General features: G+C 38.4%; 1 pseudogene; it reads left to right on the top strand.

The window, feature by feature from the left end:
* Positions 1-7,544: 7,544 nt before the first annotated feature.
* On the top strand, positions 7,545-11,157 carry LOC123000940 (40S ribosomal protein SA-like; annotated as a pseudogene).
* Positions 11,158-24,915: the final 13,758 nt, after the last annotated feature.

Here is a 24,915-nt window from a genome sequence, read left to right as displayed (position 1 = left end):
CCCCTGCCATATTTCTGCTTCATTCTGCCTTCTGTCAGCCTCCTGTCTGCTCTCGGACCACCTTATAAATGACCCACAGGAGCTACCCCAACTAATAGTTTCAGGCTCTGTGTCTACCTGACCTTCCAACTAGAGTTGGTGTGTGAGTTTGTGTGTGTTTCCAAATTCAGAAGGCGAGAATCTGATTGGCATAGCCTAAGTCAAGTATCCACTTTGCTCCTGTTCGCTGTTGCCACAAGAAGAGTTCGGAAGGTCGTGTGTGGTTAGTGATGCCCCTTTTATACTTTTATACCACACAGGTAAATTATCTAAGAAGACATGGGAGTGAGGAGGATGAGTGAAATAGTAATTCTGGTCCCTGGGTTTTAGTCTTACGGAAAAGGCCAATACATAGAACAGTTTAGCACAAGACACATTGTTAAAAGAGGTTCAAAAAGCTCCTGGAGTATAGAGGAGGGTCTAGGAAAACTTCTATGGTTGGTGAGCATTCGGTATATCAGGAGTACCTTGAACAACGATTGAGAGGAGTGTGGAATGAAGCGCAAGTGGATGTGGGGCTATGGAGGCGAGCATGACTTGAGAGGCAGCTGGTGTTTATCTTCTACAACAGGAAATCATTAAAGATTTTTGATCAGGAGAGTCACATGATCCAATCTGCGCTTCGAGAAAATGTTTTAGAACATGGTAAGTAGTGTAGGGCCTGGAACTCCTGTCCTCCAGGAGCTAGGCAGATCTGTGAATCTGCATGCGGTATGCTAATGGTCTGAATTAGGAGAAAAGCCATGGAAAAGAGTGCTCACGAATAAACACTATATTGAACAAGATGATGTAAATTTCCTGCAGAATGCGTAAGTAATAACTGGAGTTTGGAGTGATGGCAAGATGTTAAATATTCCTAGTAAAATCTGGCGTGATTTTTATATGTTAATTTTTCCTCCATTATAGTTTTTTTATTGAAGTATAAATAACATACAGTACTATATTAGTTTCAGCTATACAGCATAATGATTCAACAATTCTGTACATTACTCAGCACTCGCCACAATACGTGTAGTCACCATCTGTCACCAATGTTATTACAATCTAATTGATTATATTTCCTATGCTGTACTTTTCATCTCTGTGATTATTTTGTATGGAAGTTTGTACTTCTTAATCCCTTTCACCTATTTCACCCATTCCCTCACCCACCTCCGGTCTGGCAGCCATCAGTTCTCTATAGTTAAGAGTCTGTTTCTTGGTTTCTTCTATGTTGTTGTTCATTTGTTTCTTAAATTCCACATATGAGTGAATCATACATTTGTCTTTCTCTGTCTGACTTATTTCATTTAGCATTATAGTTTTTAGTTCCACCCATGTTGTAAATGGTAAGATTTCTTTTCTTTTTCATGGCTGAGTAGCATTCTGTCGTATATATATCTACCACATCTTCTTCATTTATCTACTGATGGACACTGGGTTGCATATCTTGACTATTGTAAATCATGCTGCAACAAACATAAGGATGCATGTATCTTTTTGCATTAGTGTTTTCGTTTTCTTTGGATAAATACCCAGTAGTGGAATTACTGGATCATATGGTAGTTCTATTTTTAATTTCTTGAGGAACCTCCATGCTGTTTTCCACAGTGGCTGCACCAGTTTGCATTCCCACCAACAGTGCACGAGGGTTCCTTTTCCTCCACAGCCTGCAATACTTGTTATTTCTTGTCACTTTGATACTAGCCACTCTGAGAGGTGTAAGGTGATACCTCATTATGGTTTTGATTTGCATTTCTCTGATAATTCGTGATGTTGAACTTCTTTTCATGAATCTGTTGGCCATCTGTACATCTTTGGAAAAATGTCTGTGCAGGTCCTCTGCCCATTTTTCAATCAGATTATTTGTGGGGTTTTTGGTGTGTGTTCAGTTTTATGATTTCTTTATATATTTTGAATATTAACCCCTTATCACATATACCATTTGCAAATATCTTCTCCCATTCAGTAGGTTGCCTTTTCATTTTGTTGATGCTTTTTTTCTCTGTGCAAAAGCTTTTTATTTTGGTGTAATCCCAACTGTTTATTTTTGCTTTTGTTTCCCTTGCCTGAGGAGGCATACCTAGAAAAATGTTTCTACAGCAGATATCAGAGACAGTTCTGTCTATGTTTTCTTCTAGGAATTTTATGGTTTCAGGTCTCATGTTTAGGTCTTTAATCCATTTTGAGTTTATTTTTGTGTATGGTGTAATGAAGTGGTCCAGTTTGTTTGTTTGTTTCTTTCTTTCTTTCTTTCTCGCTCCCTCCCTCCCTCTCTCCCTTTCTTTCTTTCTTTTTCTTTTTTCTTTTCTTTTTTTTTTTTTTTTTTGCATGTAGCCATCCAATTTTTCCAGTTGTGAAGGCAGGCCGGGTTTGGGGACCATGTTTAGGGAGGGGGTCAGTCCCATGGGACCAGCCAAGAGGGTCCTTGGCTTCTCGCAGGATGGAAATCAAACATGAGCCAGAAGAAAGTGAAAGCAGAGTTTACTGAAGATAGAGAGAGAGCAGATAGAGATGGACCCTCTGCGAGACTCAGAGAGGAAAGGAACATGAGTCCCATCTTTGTTTGGGTCTGGGGGTTTTTATTGAAGATGGTGGTCTGGTGCACATATCCTCTCAGACCTCAGGAATCAGTTAGAACGAAGATGAGGGCCCAGTGTTATTCCTCGGAGCCAGGGAGACTTGGCATCAAGATGTCTAATGCCCGTGGTCTGGAATATGCACATGATAGCTTCTTCCAGTCATTCTCACCTGGTCCTTCCTCACATGTTATCTATTCTAGAGAAATCATTAACTCCTTGTCCCTTGCAGGGAAGACATATGCTATTTGTATTACAAGGCAATGTGTAGAGTGCGTAGGGGTGCAGACCCTAGCAAGAATAGAAGCCGGAAAAGAAGCAAAGGAAAAAGAACCAGCATGTTTTCTCATGGGGTCACTTCAGTTTCCCTGTCTCACCAGCAGCATTTGTTGAAGAGCCCATCTTTTCCCCATTATATAGAAAGCTTTCTGTCAGCACCAGAGGCCTGCTGGCCCACAGGCCAGCGGTGAGGATGGAGTCCTCTGCTTGGTCCGAGCCTGATGTGCTGAGGTGCCACGGCTGGTGTCTCAGTGGGGGACAAGGAGCAGCACAGTTAGTGATAGTGTTGATGTGAGGAGAAGAGGCATTGTGCAACCACCCAAAGTGACAGACCAATCTTAAATCCTGGATTAAAATGCTGACGAGGAAAGAGATCCCATAGGTTATAGGATAGAGAGCTCCGTAGAACGGGCAGGTCCCTGTTCTCTGGAAGGTAGTAAAGACAGAGAAATCAGCTCAGCGGATGCTGGGGAGAGATTAGGATATGGAGAAAGCCGGGATTACAAATCTGAATGGCATCTTGTACAAATGTTATCTCCTAGGATGTTTCGTCTGTGCCATCAGTGAAAATCCTCAGCCATGTAATATGTTCTTAGTGAACACTTAACAAATGCAAAACACAGTACAGGCACCAAGGGGCCTACAAAGCCAGTGGGGCAGAAAGGACTAACATTGTTGAGGAGGCTTTGCAATGCCACTTAATTAATTAAATTTAATCTAACTTAATTTAATTTTTACCTCTAGACCCATAAAAGTTTTACTGCAGTCATAGAACTTTTTCTCTATCTTCTTGCTTACTTTGTGCCATTCTCTAGGGTTCATTACTTTTTGCCAAACACACAAGGGTCAGAGGGAACGACTTCCCTCCAGAAGTCAATACTCAAGATGAGAAAACTTGCCTTGTCCCCACATCCTCTGAATTTGCCGCAGCCCAGGCTTCTGACTCACCCTTCATACCCTCAGTGCCTCTTCATCCTGTCAGCTCTGGGCTCTGCGGCTCACCCCGAGCTGCTCCTGTTTCTCCTCAGGCAGCTGCTTCCTCCAACCAGAGCACACAACGTATTTCCAGAGCTTCGCCTTCTGAAACCTCCCCTTCCAATGCGTGGGTCTCGCTCTTTCTCAAAAAGACAATAGTTTTTAAGAATACAAAAAACCCTGTCACCTACTCCCCCTCCAATTTTAGTATATGTGCCGCTGATTGAGCACCTGTCACCTACTCTCAAACATAGACCTTTGGAAAACAAAGTGCAGAGAAGATAACATATCGCACTATTTACTCTTGTAGACCTCACTGCTTTGAGTCTCTTTATTTGTTTATGCAAATAAGAAAACGTTTGCATTAATTCTTCTCTGTAATAATTGGTTTCCAGTTTACAAAGTAGAAAGTCGTTTGGAATTACAGACAGGTAAAACACGTATACAGAAGGATAGGGAATGGAAGGACGAAAATCTTTTAAATTCAAAGATGGTAGGGCGCCTGGCTGAATCAGTTGGAGGAGGGTGGTGACTCTTGATCTCGGGGTCGTGAGTTTGAGCCCCACATTTAAAGTAGAACTACTTTAAAATAAATCAATAAAATTTTTATAATGTTCACTTTTTAAAAAATTTAAAAATAGTTGTAGAGTAATTGAGGGTAAGTTTTTGCTGTTTCCAAGCTTTGATCTAATGTTATTATTTGGCTTTACAAATAAATGTGTTTTTTAAGTATTTTGAGTATGAAGTGCAAATAATGGATTTTTTTCCCTCTTGGGCTGGTGCATGATTCTCTCCAGCTAGTTTCCCAACTGCCTGGGTGTGAGTGAATTCCATAATAACAATCAAACAGTGTTTAACCCACATGAAGCATTATCTGTGTTCCAGCTCTTAGTTTATTCCAAACGTTGTTATCTTGAACAGGGTGCATTATGTTGCATAAGAAATTCATTATAACAGTTTAGATCGTTTTAGCAATTCATCTGTTTAATGAAAAGTATATACAATCACATACAACTATACTAGAAATATTTTCCACATATTTAGATATTTTAAATCGGATGTGTTTCTCTATCTGGAATGGGCTTCCTCCACTCATTGTCTACATAAATTCTTTATAAATTAAAAATCCACACACACCCTCCTTAAGTACATTTTTATCATAAAGATGGAAATAGTATAGGAGTATATAGAGATACTATCTTTTCTCCCTTAATGTTAAACAATTCTGTTCTGTTTGAGGTATTGATGTGCCCACTGACAAGCTAGGTTTGCAGGTTTCCCGCAGCTATGTGGGCATATGGCATAGTCTGCCAATGAGATACAAGCTAACCGGGCGTGACTGCTGGGAGAGCTGTTTTTTTCCCTGAGAAAGACATAACTCATCTGGAACACATTTTTTTTCCTCTTTATCTTCTTCATGACTAGAATTTGGAGGTAATGCCTAAAGGTGCAACAACAATCTTGTGACTGTGAATAGAGGAGACACATCTGAAAGATGGTGGGACCAAACCTGGAAAGAACCTAGAGCCTGGATTTGTGTGACCAAAATAAACTCCCGTCTTGTTGAGGTTAATGCTCCTGTTCTAGGTAGCTACATATCACATACTTCCAGCCCCCAATTCCAGACCCACCCCAGAGATACTGTGTATTTTTGAGACCCATCGATATGCATACCACATTAAAGTTTTATTCCAGTTTTTTTTCCAAAAATGGGATAATACTATATGTCTTACTCTGAACCTCATTTTTTTGACTTAAGAATATGGTCTAGATATCTTTCCATGTCGGTACAAAAGGAATTATCCTTTTAAAAAATATTTTAAAGAGAAGACAGGGTGCCTGCCTGGCTCAGTCAGTACAGCATGCAACTCTTGATCTCAGGGCTATGAGTTCAAGCCTCACATTGGGTGTAGAATTTATTTAAAAATAAAATCTTGGGGTGCCTGGGTGGCTCAGGGGGTAAAGTGTCCGACTTGATTTTGGCTCAGAACATGACCTCAGGGTCATGAGATCAAGCCCCACATTGGGCTCTCTGCTGAGCATGGAGCCTGCTTAAGATTCTCTCTCTCCATCGAAAACCGGGGATGTACTGTATGGTGACTAACATAATATAATAAAAAATCATGTTAAAAAAAAAAAAAGATTCTCTCTCTCTCCCTTTCCATCTGCCCCTCCCCTGCTTGTGTGCACGTGCTCTCTCTCTCCTTTTTCTCTCTCTCTCTCCAAAAAAACCCACAAAAAAAACAAAAGAAAAATAAAAAGAAACAAAACCTTAAATATATAAAATAAAGAAATTTTCTCTTTTCTTTTAAAGGTGACACTTGCTTATTCAAGCAATAAAGAAAACTTTAAGTAAAAAGCAGCAAATGTCCCTAAGTCCCACTATTTTGAAATAACCAGTATTATTATTATTGGTTTGTATTCTTATCAGCTCTCTCTGAAAATACTGGGAGTCATTCTCTTCCACTACCACCTCCATGTACATGTGTATACACATTCACACACATGCACATGCATACAAATACACAGAAATATAGACACAAATACACATACACACAAATACACACACAAACACACACAACACACAATCACAAAGACATATGCAAATATACACACCTACTCACATGGGAGAGTGAGAGAGAGAGAAACTTACAAAATCAGAAGCTATTAAAAAGTGTTCAATTTGGGTTTACTTGGGTGGCTCAGTTGGTTAAGCGTCTGCATTCAGCTCAGGTCATGATCCTGGGGGTCCTGGATTGAGCCCCACATCGGGATCCCTTCTCATCGGGAAGTCTGCTTCTTCCTCTCCCTCCCCCCTAGAGCTCTTGCTTGAGCTCTCTCTCTCCCTAATGAATAATAAAAAATCTTTTTTTAAAAAGTGTTTAATTTTAGTTGAATTAAACAGAGGAACTGGTAGAATGTCTTTGAAAGTAATGACTACAATTGTTATAGAAAACCAGAGAGAAATACCCCAAATTCAAACCAGATATCATTTTTAATACCCATAAGAGTTATAGAATTAATAACAGAAATAGTTGAGATCAAAATATGTCATATTAATATTTTCTTTTCCTAAAGAATCTGTGCATATTTAGCATTATAGGTTGTAATACTAATAAAAATTATACTTATTAGACTAACATAGACATGTGATTCCAATTTAAAATGTAGAATTGAGTAATTGGTTTAGATTTATGAATTTAAGAGAAATGTTACTGTTTATATATAGTATTAAAACATTTAGTAGCTGTTAAGTTTCACCATATTTTAAATTTTAACTAATTTAGTTCATAGGAATGATTTAATTACTTGGGAAGGTTTGTTATTTAGACAATTGAACGACTTAAAAGAAAGTCAATATATTAAATTTATAAACCCTGTTTAAAACGTTTAAAAGAGTTTAATTAACTACATTTGAGAATGTAACCAAATATTAATTGAAGGCCATTAAAAGTGACAATTCAAGTCTGCTAGACTTATAATGGAATAACGAAATTTGTAAGCTGAAGTTAAATGCTTAAGGAAGAATGAAATTAGAATCTGTAAATTAATAAATTGATTATTCAATTTTAAAACCAAAGTAACTTCTAAATTGCCTTTTCTGTGACCATAAGAAAACTCATATTTATTAAGAAGGAAAAATAAATTAAGTGAAGCATAAAGAATTGTCAACTTTGGATAAACATTTCCTCACCATTCAGATATATTGTGTCTCTTATCTTCCAAGATTAAGACAAAAGATTATGAAAACCATTAAGGATTTGTAATCATTATGCTTTTAGTGTTCTTTCAAATTATGTGTTGATTTTAGCATTGAAAATGTTGAGAGACCTTGAGAAGAAATGGTGCCGATTACATGACTCCCTGAGAGGAATCTGAAAATATTTCTCTCTTTGATTTAATCATTTGGTTTTGAGCCCAATTTACTCTTTTCCACCGTCCTAGTTTTTTAAAAAACTGGAATTTGGATGTATTTATTATGAGAAAATGAATGCATTTTTCCAAAAATTCTTTGTACATTATGGTTAATTGATTAGTTCAAGTCCGTTATTGCCAATAAGAGATATTGTTGTTAAAAAAAGAAAAGAAAAAGAAAATGTTCCTGCTATGAAAGATAACAGGATTAACTCTGGGAGATGGGGTAACCAACCATCCCAGTGTGCATGGGACTGATGGTTGTACTGGAACTCAGGACTGTCTGTGCTAAACCCAGTAACCTCGGTTACCCTAATGGAAGGCACTGGCGCATAGGTGCTAAGACTGTAGATGCTACATTTGAGTCTTGACTCTTTGATTTATTTTCTATTTATCATGAGCAAATAGTTTCTTTTCGTGCCTCTATTTTCTCATCTCTAAAATGGTGATGAAACACCTTTTCCCACTACCCAGGGAGGGAATCACAGGGTTTTGTTCTGTGTTCCCACTGTAACCTAAAGAGAAACTTTCACAATGTCCAGAGCCCCAATATCCTGCAAATGAAGGAGGAGGATATCCTTAAATTCCTTGCAGCAGGAACCCATTTAAGTGGCACCAACCTTGACTTCCAAATCAACAGTTCCTCTGCAAAAGGAAAAGTATGGCGTCTACATCATAAATCTGAAGAGAACCTGGAAGGAGTGTCTGCTGGCAGCTCATGCCATTGTTGCCATGGAAAACCCCAGTGGTGTGAGCGTCATATCCTCCAGGAACACCGGCCCTTGGGCTGTGCTGAAGTTGGCCGCTGCCACCGGAGCCCCTCCTCTTGTGGCTGCTCACTCCTGGAACCTTCGCCAACCAGGCCCAGGCAGCATTCTCGGTGTCTTCAGCATGTTACCGGTCCCAGGGCTGCCCACCAGCCTCTGGCAGAGATGTCTTACGTCAACCCGCCTGCCATCGCTCCGTGTACCCCAGACTCTCCTCTGCGCTGTGTGGACACTGCCATCCCACACGACAGCACGGGGGCTCACGCAGCGGGTCCGAGGCGGTGGGTGCTGGCCTGGGGAGTTCTGCACACGTGTGGCACCGTCTCCCGTGAACCCCACAGGAGGCCACGCCTGATCTCTCCTTCTACAGAGAGCCTGAAGAGACCAAAAAGGAAGAGCAGGCCGCTACTGAAAAGGCCGTGACCCAGGAGGAATTTCAGGGGGAATGGCCTGCTCCAGCTCCTGAGTTCACTGCTACTCAGCCTGAATTGTGGACTTGTCCAAAGGCATGAAGGTGTCTTCTGTGCCTATTCAGCAGTTCCCTACCGAAGACTAGAGAGCCCAGCCGGCCGTGGAAGACTGGTCTGCAGCTCCCACTGCTCAGGCCACTGAATGAATAGGAACAACCACTGAGTGGTCTTAAGCTGCTCTTCCACAAAGGCAAACAAAACGGAAATAAGGTTAATGGAAAACAAGCAGTTTCAGTAAACAAGCAAACAGTCAACATCTATCCCAAAGGATTGTGAAAATTAAATGAGTTACTATATGGAAAGCATCTATAGTAATTAAGCACTAAATATACACTAACTGCTATTGCGAGCTCCCCACAGGAACATCAATTATTGGACAAGTCATGTTTGTTCTTCATTTTATTTTGTTCTCTGAAATTGTTTTAATTTCTTTGCCCTTCTCCTCTGCACTCATTGTGATAGCCTCACATCTTCCTTTCACGCCATCTAGCAAACAATGGCAGTTGCCTGCCTGATGTAAGTTTCTCTCTTCTTCCTCACTAACAGAACTCTATTTTAGTTTTGATGAAAATATATATAGCTTAAATACTTGATTTACTGGGTTGTCTTGAAGCAAGGGGTGGATGAATGACCTAGGACACAGTTCGGGCCAAGGAGATACTGGGTAAGTCTACCATGTGGGATATTTAGGAAAGCTCTCTGAAAGGGGTCTGACTAAGCTGGTGCATATCTTTTGTCTTTTTCTTCCTCATTATTTCTTTCTAGAATATAGATGCGCGGTGGAAGGAGAAGAGCTTTCTTGGTATAAGAGCTACACCCTAGAGATGCTAGAGCAGAAAGCTAGCTGGATCTTTCATAGCTCCTTTGAAGAATCAAAAAATAATGACACCATGATTTGTTTTAACGTTTCTTAAGTGTCCTGTTACACACAAGTGAAAATGCCACGGACCATTCATTTAATTTTTTAGCAATGTAAAAAATGTGGGGTACTTTAATAGTTTTCATGTCGTTTTGAGTTGGAGATTTGCTCCAATTTTGATATATGTGCTGCTGAAAAGACCAGGACACGGTTTCTTCTTTGATGGTGAGAAAAAGTTTAAGAGGAAAGTCAAGTCACCAAGATCAAGCAAATCTTGTCATCTTCAATGATAATTACATGAGCCAGTGGGACGAGCCTCAGAAGGGGAAAGAGAAACACAATGGCCTGTTCTCCATAGAGAAATAGGCATTATCTTTTGTCTCTTTCTGCCAGGCATTCAAATTACCCTTTTCAAATTTTTGAGAATGAGATGTCTCTAAAAATTATTTTCTGTCTTCTATAGTTTTCCATTGTCTACTGTATAATAAATGCATATTGAGATAATAAATTTGATAACAGGTAATTAAAGCAAGAAAGCATGAAATAGTTCCACTTCAGAAAAAGGACTATGGCCAACATCAGTCTGGGATTGAGAACAAATCTGTACCTGTTGTTATTACTGAATTAGAGTTGCCTGGTAACTTTACCCAGCTGTGAAGTAAGCACTGAGGCAGCCACAGTCATTAACTCTTTCGGGTCCCCAGGACACTGCTTAGTTATTGCTTCAATTTACTGTACTAAGCTTACTAATAGGCAATGCCTTAAAACATTGAGAATATCTGGCTCATAATATGTTTCATCTTCTTTATGATTAGATGGAAAAAGCAATTCTAATTTCGTTCCTCGTTCATTTTAATTTGGTTTAGCAGATGTTCTATGTGTACTGCAGTCAACTATTTAATTTGCATTATAGAAGAGCCTATAATAGCAATTTATCAGGGGTTGTGTGTGTGTGTGTGTGTGTGTGTTGTTATAGCGTGGTTTTAATTTCCTCCAAAATGTGGCTATAAAAATAGGATACATTTTATTTTCTTAATTCGTGTGGAATATCCCGAGAGCAAAATTGGGTTCATAAAATTCAAGCAATATTTTAAAATTAGCTTTGTTCGAAAAGGGAATGAGGGAAATAGAGAAACAAAGTAAAGCAAGGAAAAGAAGGAAAGCGAAGGAAACAGTGACCACCCAGCCCGCCAACGATGAGGACCCATTTGGAGAACAGGCTTGTGGTGGGTGGGGGAACATTCCTCGTTGTGGTATGACGTTACATTTCGAAAACTTTTCTTACATGTCTTTTTTTTTCAGGAGTGTGTGTATTAAAGAGGATGTTTGAACAAGCCACCGTCTGAACAAATGGAAGGGACTGTACATGTCAATATTTTAGTTTGGTTGTTATAGATTTTCCCAAGTCTTATTTGGAGTTGGCCAAACAGCAAATGTTTGTTGTTTTAAACTTCTAAGTTTTGGGGTAATTTTTTATGTGGTAATAGATAACAAATACAATCTATATCATAAGATTGTCTTGATGACTAAATGAGAGCAAGTGAATAATACAGATTATCATCATTGGGTTGGTCTATGAGAACTTTGGTCAGGAATTTACTTCTTTCATATTGATTATACCTATTCTCTTGACAAGCTCAATTTTTTGATGTTCTGATAACTTTCAGTTCTTGTTTTACATTTCTCCAAATTCTTTCACCACTCTTAAATTAGAAGGTACAGACATTTCTACTTTAACTTCATGTTGGAAATATATGATTGGCAAAAACAGTGAATTCCTAGATCTTACAATAAAAATAAATTACACTGAAAAAGTAATCCTGTTCTTTAAAAAACCTGTATATAGATGAACTAAAAAAATAGTTTCTGGCTGGTATGCTAGAAAGTCACTTCAGCAAAGCCTACATATTCTCTGTAGGGGTTTGATTAAAGAGTGGTTACTCTATAATCTCCTATATTTGGGACTGTTTCTCAAAGACTATTGGGCCTTATCAATAATAATTTCATCTTTACATCCGCTGGTGAATAATGTTTACAAGATAGTATTTTAATTGCTTAAGGCCTAGATCTCAAATTCAATCCCCTGGGGGCTGAGCAGGTCAGGAAAACGAATGGAGTGAAGGCCTAGATCTCAAATTCCATCCCCTGGGGGCTGAGCAGGTCAGGAAAACGAATGGAGTGAAGGCCTAGATCTCAAATTCAATCCCCTGGGGGCTGAGCAGGTCAGGAAAACGAATGGAGTGAGCCCAATGGGGAGCACAGGTCCTCCAGGCGCTGCAAATACTCCGCTAACCTCAATGTGCTCATGCAGGAATTTGAATGCTGGGTTGCCAGATTCTTCTAGGTTCAAGAGAACATGGAAATCTGGGTTTGAATTTATGTGTTTTAAAAATTTTTTCAGAGAAAGCTCTCTATATTTTAAAATATTATTTCATTTGTTTTAAACATGTGCAGATTGGATAAAATATATCTGTGAACTGCAGTCATTTCCCAGATACCAAGAGATGAGAGAGAAGCTGAGTGTATAGACTGCAAAGTTATTATTTTGTGGGCAGAACCTGTTTGTACTGGAAGAAAGTTTCAGAGGCTTGTGTTTTGCATATTTCCAGGTGTTAGATAAATAAGGCATGTTTTCTATAAATAGGCCAGCTCTGGCAGTGCATCATCAGACAAATATAGTGTTTAAAGTCTTCTCATCAAGCGTTCTCATTCATACAGACAAACTAGTTTTAATTTCCAAAAAAGACATTTCCCCCACGCCTATAATCACTTTCCTGCCGATTCACAGTGGCCTATGTTACAACACTGCTGTTTAACCAGCTGCAAAAACAATAAATGGAAGCCAGTGTAGAAAAGGTCATCTGTCAGTTGGATAGCACTGATTCATCATCACAAGGGCCAGCAAAGCTGGGGTTGGTTCTATCACCATCACCTTAGGGATGTCAGCAACCTGCAGGGTCCAAAATAAATGTGCTCTGCTTTTGACCTTTACTCTTTTCACTTTCACAGTGTTTGTTCCTTTATTCAGCATGAAAGCTTACGTAAAATGTGAATCTATTGTCATAATCTCAGGAATATTATTAATGCATAATTACATGGCAGGAACTACATTTTGAATTGCTGGCTGGAAAATGCGAGGAGATGACACCTTTAGCCTCTTCTAGGGTGGTTCACATTCTGCTATTTCTACCATATGTGTTGTTCTTCTTATAGCTACTATTTTGGACCTATTGATTTCTGGCAACTGAAAGGAATAATATAGAATACTTTGTTTTTCTGAAAGGTCTGTTGGGTAAGATTTATTGCATCCTAAATTTTGATCTGGAAACTAAACTTTCCCAATTAAATCGCAAAGGGAGTGGCTCCATCGATGGTAGACAATACTCACTGTATAAAGTTTATTTTACAAACTTACTAAGTGGTCATACTTTCCCAGACTGCTATTGATGATAAAATGTTGAGCAAGACCCTAAATTAGTGAAGTCAATCCAGGTGGAAGACAATTGATTACTAACAATATTTACTTTTCTATATAAGAAAAATCAATAGTTTTATCTGTTTTACATATAGTAGACAATGGACATTTTTCATTAGCCTATCAGTAAAAATGAACACATTTAATATTAGTAATTCTGTAAAGAATGGGGATATTTTGTAAAAAGCAAGATTAAGCAATTTCTTTTTTTTTTTAAAGATTTTATTTATTTATTCGACAGAGATAGAGACAGCCCGCGAGAGAGGGAACACAAGCAGGGGGAGTGGGAGAGGAAGAAGCAGGCTCATAGCGGAGGAGCCTGATGTGGGGCTCGATCCCATAATGCCGGGATCACCCCCTGAGCCGAAGGCAGACGCTTAACCGCTGTGCCACCCAGGCGCCCCAAGATTAAGCAATTTCTATACAGATTTTGATCCTCTTTTTATTATGCATTTAGTAAGGTTGAATGCCTGAAAATTGTGTGTCCATTGTCATATTTCTTTTGTCTTCTGAATGAGAATTATGAAGTAGGTGTGAACTAGCTTCTCCCAGTCCAATCCTCCTGCATACAATACCTGCAAATTCTGGGCAAAAATAAACAACTACCTAGAGGCATTGAAGACTAAAAGCAGGTAGAAATAGGGTCAACAGTTGGAAGAGGAAAATTGCACTGGGTGAGTTTCTCCATTTTCAAAGACTTTTAGTTTGAGGACAAGCCCTAGGAGGGGTAGCTAAAACCCCTGTGCATGGAAATCCACAATTTTATTGGCTTCAAGAACCAGAGGACAAAATTCAGAGGGACCACAACAGCAGGTGAATAAAGGGGAGAAAAGGAGAGAGCCTGAGAGGGGAACCTCAAATTCTGCATATGAGCTCTGCTCAAATTTCTGGTTGGGCCCTAAACCGTGCATACATGGGCAAGGCTCTAAGCAGCCCAGGTAAGGCTAAAAAAACTGAATAATGATTTCAGATGTACACCCACTGTGGGGAAGACAAAGTTTGATGTTTGATTCCACCCAAGTAAGCTGCCCACTAAAACAACAAAAATTAGCACTTTTCAGAGGAATGGGACCAGAATGGGGTCACATGCCCCTGTCCTAAGTGCAGCAGAGTTAAGGCAATGATAGTTTGCCATTTTCAGTCTTTTTCATAGGAAACAGACTCTTCTAGAAAGGGTGAGGAGGGTTGGAAAGCAGGTAGATAACCTACAGGGTCTATACATTTACGAAATTGATAGAGCCTAGTTGGGGCAACTAGCAATTCAGTTCTGTGGGATTGGACGAGGGAACTTTTTTTTCTTACTTTTTTATTTTTATTTATCTTATTTTTAAAGATTTATTTATTTATTTTAGAAAGATAGAGAGAGAGCACACATGAGCAGGGGCAGGGGCAGAGGGAGAGATAGGGAATCCCAAGCAGACTCCCTGCTGAGCACGGAGCCCCACAGGGCTCAATCTCTTGACCCTGAGATCTTGACTTGAGCTAAAATCAAGAGTCTGTTGCTTAACCGAATGAGCCACCCAGGTGCCCCGGAAAAAAAAATTTTTTTTAATAGGAGAAAAGCATACAAATCTATTTAATGTAAGTTTTATGTAGCATGGAAGCTTTCGTAACAAAATAAAGACCCAAGGAAATACTTAGCCCTTTGTACTTTTGTGCTAGGTTTGTTGTGGCAGCCTGAGCAATTAATACAATTCATCTGCATAATTACCTCTTTTCTCTTCCTCTTCCGTATTGTAATGGACATCTGAGTCCAGATGACTTTCCCACATTTTCAGTGTGCAGATTCTCAGCAGATCATCATGGAGATATGGTAATGTCTGCACCATGTGCTCCTGAATTTCAGGGTTTTGACTATGTTACCTATTTGGTTAAACTCATAGGCTTTGTTGCTTTCCTTAACTGAATTCTATTTTGAAGCAAGATAAATAGCTCTCCTAAAAGTCAGCATGAGGTTTTTGACAGATTGATGGTCAACATCTTGCCGTGAGTCCTTCATGAAGCATGGATGAGTCACACCAGCCTCCTCTAGCCTTGAAAATTCTATGATCTATTCCAAAACTCTGATAATTTCTCTAATCTTTTGACAGCACTTCTTGGCATGTGACAGGCAGTTATTTCGCACTTGTATTAGTGACAATAAGAAAGACAGCTTTATCTATATGTGGTCATTCCTCAGTGGCTACTACTTACTTTACGTGATTTATACTTTCTAGAGCTCTTTTGCTATGCTCTTTGGATACATGATTTTTGAAGACAATTTAAGAGCATTAGGAGTCCAACTGAGGTTAAAATTGACACTTGGATACAGTTATCAGTCCCCTTTATTTTCCGGCTGGGCATTGACAACATATTTTTTAACCCCTCTGGTCATACAAAACCAAAAATCTTTGCTAATTTATATAAAAGCAGGATCTCATCGCTTGATGGCAAATAAAAGATATATCTCAATTTTTAGGTAAGACATGACTAAAAATATATATCTGAGAACAAAGAAATATGAAAAATCAAAGAAAAATAATAATTTAAAACTAAATCCAAGTATAGACATTTCTGCCTTCTGAGGGAGGTTAAGGGCTGTGTTGGGGAGGAAGGGATTTTCCACTGTTCAAGATTCTTCTAACCAGGGGCACTGGCCTGACTCTGTTGGTGGAGAGCATGTGACTCTTGAGTTCAGGGTTGTGAGTTCGAGCCCCACATTGGGTGCAGAGATTACCTAAAAATAAAATCTTTTTTAAAAAGGTTCTTCTAACTGGACTAAGAATTAAATTAACATGAGGCAGATTAGCAGGAGAAAATAAAATTTCATTTTGTACATGAGGGGAATCCTCACAGATATGAAATTCCAAAGACAGGCGAAATGAGGTATATATGTCATTCTCAACTAAGGAGAAGAGGGTAGGAATCTGGGACTTCAAAGGGAAAGAATACAATTCACTGAAAGATGAAAAAGGGTAAATGGTAAATGAATGTTTGCTGGCCCATGCAGAAATAATTGAACATAGGAATTTTAACAATTATACTTTGTTAAACTTCTTCTCTTCAATCCCTAATTCATATTATAGTATAGTTATCTGTGGTGATGGCTCTCTTCCTGGAGCAAGCCCTCTATTCTTTCCAGGCAGTTGGAAGGGAGGTCAGAGTTTTTTCTTGAGCCTTTTGGGCCTTGATTGTTTTCAATTCAAAATAATCTACATCCAAAATGGCCTGTCGTGGAGCAATTTTGTCCTTGGCCCCTATAATAGCATAATCCCTATTAGGAGTTTAACAATGTATCTTCTCTCTTCCTTCAGACACTGGTGAGAAAGGAAGAAGGGAAAAGACTGAAATTGCAAAGCTTCTGCCCATTTTACTCTGCAGGTAGTGGGTTCTGGAGTCAACACACACTCTTGTTAAGGCATTTGGGAGTGGAAATGTCTGATGTGCCAGAGCCTAGTTAGTGATTGGGAAACAAAATTGCTCTGCATAATAATACAAGGGAAATTGAGTTTACTGAGGAAATCTAGGGGAGGAAAGTGTCTAAAGCGGAGAAACAGGAAGTGTGGAAAGGGAATATGAAAACATGGCAGGAAGCCAGACCCTTTGGAGATGGAGGTGCTCTGGGCAAAATTGCAGCCATTGATGTGGCCCACAGAATTTAACAAGGACACCTAAAGTTCCACTTTCTGTTGTTTGTCAGGTGCCACTATCTTGTAGTCTCATTCTTCAGACACACCATTCCAGAAGCCTCAAAAGCTGCTGCACATGTGTGAGGATAAATAAAATGATTTTTCTCTGCTTGTAAAGGGAAAGAAAAATGTTCCCTGTCCCTTCTTCTTGAAAGGGTCTCTTTAGAAACAAAACAGTCCTTGATTCCCTGCTCTAACATTTGGAAAGATAGATAAATCTCTCCAGGGCTAGATAAGCCCCATCTCCTGTTTCCCTATGCAAAGATGTCTCCAAAGTCTGGGCTTCATACTCCTTGAAAGTTCCACATACAACTCTGGAGTTAACCTCACAGACTATCTTGAGTAACTATTTGTCTCTCAAGTAGATAAGAGGGGGTTAATTATTTTTTCTTCTGCTTTATTCAGTTAGTTATGTGAAATTTTATTCTCACTTCATAGTTACTTTGTTGCTATGTTACACTACATAGTTACATAGGCTACCTATGGGCATGTACTAATCTGTTGGCTTCCTGAGTAGAAAATTAAGTTCTTGGACTCAATTCCAATATGTTGTGTTTGGCAGTGGAAGCATGTCCCAAACACCAAGCAATTCTCAGACACCAGTAGGTTGTCTAAGAATTTAACTCAATTCTGACACTATCTACCTGAGATAGTATCAGATTCCTCAGGCTAGGGGTTCAGTTCTATAAGACTGCTCTCTACCAATAACACCCTTCCCCCCCACTTAAGATACTAGCCAGTCATAAGCCCAGACTATTACCTGTGCTTCTGAACAACTAGGTATAAATCAGATTCCCATGACCTCCCTTTAATTTCCTAGAGATGGAAGAAATGCTAAGTTACGGTATGGGGAAAGGAGTTGGAGTTGCCATGCCTTCTCCAAGCAAGCCACCCTCACCAATCTCCACATGTTCACCAACCTGGAAACTCTCCAAACCCCATCCTTTTGGGTTTTAATAGAGGCTTTATTAGACAGGCATGATTAATTGAATAATTGGCTATTGGTGATTGATTCAACCTCCAGCCCCTATTCCCTTTCCCCTCCCTAGAGGAAGTAGTTGGGATAGGACTGAAAGTTCCAAATATGAAATCACATCATTGGCTCTGCTGGCCACCAGCCCCCAGCCTTATGTACTTTTCAAAAGTCCTCTCATTAAAATAACAAAGACACGTATATCACTCTCCACACTTATGAAATTCCAAGGGTTTGGGGAGCTGTATGAGCCAAGAACAGTGAACAAAGACCAAATATATATAAGGAATCTATATTTGGTCATTTAGATGACCAAATATATATTTCTTGTAAATCACAGTATCACAAGTACTAAATCAATTTTCTTTCTTTTCTACATTGATGTGAAGGAGTCTCTTTGTTCATGGGACTTTTATTTCCCTAACACATGCAAAACGTCTTATTCTACACTTTAAAAGGAAATTAAGAAAAAGGAGATGTCACTTATATTGGGGACCATGCTCTAAAGAGGAGATATGGCATCCATACACAAATAATTTATCAAAAACAAAAGTTTGGAGCCAAAGAAGACAAGGAGAAAAGTAGTACCTCCTCCTCCACCCTCACTCCCACCCCAACACAGACGCCGTATCTCTTGCCTTAGTTGACATCTGGGGCAAACACATAAACTAATGTTTGACCTAATCGGGATTATTCTGCATGGATTGTTTTGATTTCTACTCTCTCTCTTTTTTTTTTAAGTAAACTCTACACCCAACGTGGGGCTCAAACTCATGACCCCAAGATCAAGAGTTGCATGCTCCACTGACTGAGCCAGCAGGCACCCCTCTAATATTTTTCAAAAAGGAACATTTGTGCAACATCTTCCATGTTATGAAACATTTTTTACAACATCAGCTTGATGACTTTATGATAACATTGAATGGATACATAAAAATTTACTTAATAAATTTACTCTTGTCATAGATAACATTTCATCAAGTAGCTCTGTTTTTTTGTTTTGTATTTTCCTTATATTTTTATTTGGATACAATTTCAAACTTCCAGAAATTTGCAAGAATATTACAAAGAACACCCATATACCTTCTACCTAAACTCACTTATTAGCATCTTGTCTCAATTGCTCTATCATTTGCTTTTTTGGGGGGGAGGGGCATTTTTCCTCTACCAACTTAGGTCAGATTGGGGTCATGGGGACCTGTGAATTAATTGACAATGGCCAGATTCACAGGAGAAAAGACAAGATTTACTTACATACATGTGGGAGCACTCAGGATAGTTTATATAGCAGCTTAGTAGGGGGAAAAGGGTGTGGGTAGTTAAGAGCCTCAGTGGAAATGTATGCAAGATTCCTGACGTTAATGGGCCATCTCCTTCCTGGCTGGAAACTCCCCTGGAGGGCAATTTATGGCAGCTGGATTCTCAATTACTGGTTTACTCACAAACAGGAAAATTCCTCAAAGGGGGGTTAATGGCAGCTGTATATTCCGGGTGCTCTGCTTTAGTTAGATAAGAAAATTTCAGATAAGATTTTTGTGCACCTGTTGTAGCTCAAATGTTTCTCATTTAAAATAATCTTTGTGACTTTCTGGTGGATTATTAGTATCTTCATCTCATTCCATGTATATGTATGTCCAGTATATACACACACACATATATATTTATATTTATTTATATTTACATTTATAGAAGGAAGTAAAATATGCCACCCTAAAATACGTCTCTTTAGCATACTCACTATTTTAAGATGGTTATTTATTTTTTTTTTAAAGATTTTATTAACTAATTTGAGAGAGAGAGCACTCGAGCAGAGGGAGGGGAGGGGGAGAGGAAGAGAGAGAATCTCAAGCAGACTCCCCACTGAGCTCAGAGATCCATGGGGGGCTCAATCCTGAGATCATGACCTGAGTTGAAATCAAGAGTTGGCCGCTTACCCAACTGAGCCACCCAGGCACCCCTAAGCTGGTTATTTTTAAGAAATGGCAGACCCAAGAAACTCTGAAAGCCCAGTGGAGGTAATCTTTTTGTAAGAGATATGTACATTTATAAGAAAAGTCTCCTTTTGTAGGGGTGTCTTCCTGGCTGTACCAGGAAGAGGAGGAAACTGTTTGGTTTCTTAACCTCCACAAACTGTTATCAATGAAGAAGGCCTGGAGTTACATCTACATTACAACCTTACTCTTATTTCCTGTGCTCCTCCTGATAATCTCCCACAAGTGACTCCCCACCCCCAACATCTTCTTTTGTCTTTAGCTGAGGATGGTGTTTAAGGTGATGCCTTTGGCCATTTGGGGGAGTCACTCAGTGTTTCTGGGTCTCTCCCATGTATACAGGAGGTATACATGTTAGTAAACTTTTGTTTGATTTTCTTATGTTAATCTGTCTTATATCAATTTAATTATTAGACCAGCCAAAGAACCTAGAAAGGTAGAAGATAAAATTTTCTGCCCCTACAATCTGTCTGTCTACATAGACAGATAGATGGATATATGGATTTAAACTCAGAGAATATGTATCTTTTTGTGAATCATTTCTTCCTACTAAACACAAATACTCCAGTCCATTTGAACTGTTTATTTTATTTTATTTTTTATTTTTTTAAAGATCTCATTTATTTATTCGACAGAGAGAGACAGCCAGCGAGAGAGGGAACACAAGCAGGGGGAGTGGGAGAGGAAGAAGCAGGCTCATAGCGGAGGAGCCCGATGTGGGACTCGATCCCAGAACGCTGGGATCACGCCCTGAGCTGAAGGGAGACGCTTAACCACTGTGCCACCCAGGCGCCCCCATTTGAACTGTTTAAAGATAACATATTTATTTTATGTTATATCTATGATTTTTTTAAGTTTATTTGAGCAAAAATTGATTAGAATCAAGCAGTGCCACCCTGGAAGTGGTTAGGGGTGCTCCACTGACAGAAGCAGGGAGAGATTTTTACAGAGAAAGTGGGGAAGCAAAGTAAGGAAATTATTTGATTGGCTGTAACTCAAGTTTATTTAAGTTTAAATCTTACGTTTAAAATTGCCTTATTTGGGGGCGCCTGGGTGGCTTAGTCCTTAGGCGTCTGCCTTCGGCTCAGGGCGTGATCCCGGCGTTATGGGATCGAGCCCCACATCAGTCTCCTCCACTAGGAGCCTGCTTCTTCCTCTCCCACTCCCCCTGCTTGTGTTCCCTCTCTGGCTGGCTGTCTCTGTCTAATAAATAAATAAATAAATAAATAAATAAATAAATCTTTATAAATAAATAAATAAATAAATAAATAAATAAATAAATAAAAATAAAATTGCCTTATTTGGAAAAGCCTAGCTGGCTGGGTGTGATTGGTTGTCCTTTGGTTTTGATTTCTTAATGTTGAAGTATTTATAGTCTTAGGTTTTGGTTTGCTTATGTAGAATGCTAAGGTATTAAAACCAACTCAATCTAAGGACCTTGTTTACTTAATATAACATTTCTAAGAGCAGGTAGATCTGTGACATACCACTGTGCGGTTTTCAACTCCAGCATATTTAACATTGACATAATTCTATTTCCTAATCTACCGTCCACAGTCCAATTTTGTCAATTGACCCAATAACGTATTTTATAGCAATTTTTTCCCCTTCAGCACAGGATTCAATCTAGGATCAGGTATTATATTTAGTTGTCACATCTTTTTAGTCTCTCTCTCTCTCTTTTTTTAAGATATCTCCATGTATATATGAAGTATATGTGTTAATATACTTCTGTTTATTTTTCTTGTGTTAATCTGCTTTTTATTATGGAGGGATCTTAGCCACCAAACCCTGAAAGGTAAAAGGAAAATTGTTTCCCTCTCTACAGTGGTAAGATGTCATTAGACCCTGCAAATACTCCCTTTTTATCAAAAATTTCTATCTTGGGGTGCCTGAGTAGTGCAGTCAGTTAAGTGGCTGACTCCTGGTTTCAGCCAGGTTATGATCTCAGGGTCATGAGATCAAGCCCCACATCAGGCTCCATGCTTAGCGTGGGGTCTGCTTGGGGGGTCTGCTTGGGATTCTCTCTTCCTCTTCCTCTGCCCCTCCTGTTCATGCTCTCTCTTTCTCTAAAATAAATAAATAAATCTAAAAAAAATTTCCCTCTAGATTTAGCATTTATTAATGATTTGTATCTGAACCAATCTTTACTGTTTTGGTTGAAAAATTAAGATTTTCCCATTTAAGCACTCTTTTCATATTAACAAATCAGCACTTTTTACACCCATAGTGCATGAAATTGTGCTCCTCTCTCCACCTCATTAACATTTACTGTCTTTTGCCTAACTTTGTAGGTTAGAAAGTACATCATAATTTTTGTGTTTCTAGGCTGTTAATAAGGTAATTTTAACTTTGTTCATTAAATTATCTATTCACACTATATCTACTTTATCAAGAGCTTTGTGTTTTATATATTTGCATGAGGTATATCTATTTTAATGCTGTTAACCCATTCTCATACTTGTGACAGCTATTTCTCTAGTTTGTTATTTGCATTTCAATTTTGTTTATACTTTTACCTTATATCTAAATTTTTTTATATTGGGGGCACCTGGGCGGCTCAGTCAATTAAGCATCCCAATCTTGATTTTGGCTCAGGTCATGACCTCAGGATCATGAGATTCAGCCCTGCATCTGACTCTGCTCTGAGTGTGGAGCCTGCTTGGGATTCTCTCTCTCCTTCTCCCTCTCCCCCCTCTCCCCACACTTGTGAGCTCTCTCTAAAAAATTAATATTTTTTGGATTGAGTCAAATGTATTCATGTTTTCCTTTGTGATTTTTCCATTATATAATAATTAGAAAGTCTGTTTTATATAGTACATAATAAGTTACATAATCAATATTTTAGTGTTGATTATATTCATTCTGCCTATATTGAAAGGGACTTTGTGTCTGTGTGTGTCTGTGTGTCTGTGTGTGTCTGTGTGCGCAGAAAAGAAGAGATAAGGAAATACAGTGATTAGTTCCAAGGATAATTTCATGATAGTAACAATTATTAATACTGGAACTGTTAGTGAAAAAGACTGTGTGTGTTTATAAGAACTCTTTTAACACCAGATCATTCACAATTTTTTCCTTGGGGTCAGGTGTAGTTAAAAGATATGTGGAATTTAAGAAACAAACCAGAGGATCATAGGGGAAGGGAGGGAAAAATAAGATGAAGTCAGAGAAGGAGACAAGCTATACGAGACTCTTAACTATAGGACACAAACAGGGTTGTTGAAGGGGGCGTAGGTGTAGGGTAACTGGATGATGGGCATTAAGGAGGGCACGTGATGTAATGAGCGCTGGGTGTTATATGCAACTGAGGAAAAACTGAACTCTACATCTGAAACTAATGATACACTCTATGTTAACTAACTGAATTTAAATAAAATAAGTTTTTTAAAAAAGGTAATAAGACAACATGAAGCAAAAGATTAGCTGCTGTTATTTTTTACAAAAGACCAAATAGGGTAAAGATGCCCTCTAGTGGAAGGTTAGGTCTTTCTACAATCAAACTGAAAGCATAAAAAATCTGCTATCCATTGTTTTATAAAATGCTCTACATGTGCAATTGAGATGTGGGGTTTTTGCTTTGTTTCTGAACAAAGAATCAACAATAGAACTAAGAAATTAATTCTCTTACATAAGAAATTATATTCCCATTCATACGTTCTTCCTGGATGGATTTTATTTATCTTAATTACTTCTGTGGTACATTATCCTATAAATAGGAAAAACTAAATTGTCACTGTCTGTTTTCTTTTTTGAAAAAAGAATTGGTCACTATTTATTGGCAAGTATATCTACCCTTATAAGTTTATACAAGAAAATATTGACCTGTTCAATAGATAATCTGAGTGTGTTATCAGAATTTGCTTTAATTTTATGAAAGAAATTGTTTTAATATTATGAAAGTAAATAGTTTGTAAAGTTATCAAAAGACGTCATGATAAATATTAGAAAAGGAAGATGTTGACAGAAATGCTTATTATGGGGCGCCTGGGTGGCTCAGTCATTAAGCATTTGCCTTCGGCTCAGGTCATGATCCCAGAGTCCTGGGATAGAGCCCAGCGTCAGGCTCTCTGCTCAGCAAAGAACCTATTTCTCCCTCTCCCACTCCCCCTGCTTGTGTTCTCTCTCTCACTGTGTCTTTCTCTGTGAAATAAATAAAATATTTTTTAAAAAAATGCTTATTATACAACTTTCAGTGTTGATCTTGTTGAAAAAGAGATAAAAGGATAAAGGAAGTGAGTGTGTAGAGTTAATTTTGTGGTCTTTAAAAAAAAACCATTCTGGGCCAATTGGATATCCATCTGGACCAAAAAAAAAAAAAAAGAATCTTAACTTCCCCCTCACACCATAGAGAAAAACTGATTCCAAGTGGATTGCAGATCTAAATGTGAAAGGTAAAACAGTAAAGCTTTCTAGAAGAAAACATAGTCATCTTCAAGATAGCAAATATTTCTCGAACTGTATACAAACAGCACTAACTACAAAGGAAAATGTTGATAATTGTACTAAATGAAAATTAAAGAACTTCTTTAAAACAACATTACTAAAGGGAGTGAAAAGGCAAATCACATGCTGGGGGAAGACATTTGCGTTACATGTATTCAGTGAAGGACTCATCAGGAATATGTATGGAATTCTTATAAATCAATAAGAAAAAGAGCATAGTAGAAAAATGGACAACTTAATAGGGACTTTACAAAAAAATTCTAGTGACCAATAAACTTATGAAGATGAGTTCAACTTCCTTGGTCATTAGGGAAAGCACACTTAAATCACAGTATGATAGATAGCACTATAACCAGAACTGTGCTGGTAAATGTAGGACAATGGACTTTCTCGAGGAGGGAAAAGTACGGTGTGTATATCACAAATTGACAAATAATAAAAAAAATGCAATATAATATGTATTATTTATTCTAAAATCTTATATAGTCAATTGATTTTTATTG

Source organism: Ursus arctos, unplaced genomic scaffold, assembly GCF_023065955.2.
Source record: "Ursus arctos isolate Adak ecotype North America unplaced genomic scaffold, UrsArc2.0 scaffold_20, whole genome shotgun sequence".
NCBI lineage: Eukaryota > Metazoa > Chordata > Mammalia > Carnivora > Ursidae > Ursus > Ursus arctos.
Note: the sequence above shows the minus strand (reverse complement) of the source record. Positions and strands in the feature narration are given on the sequence as shown.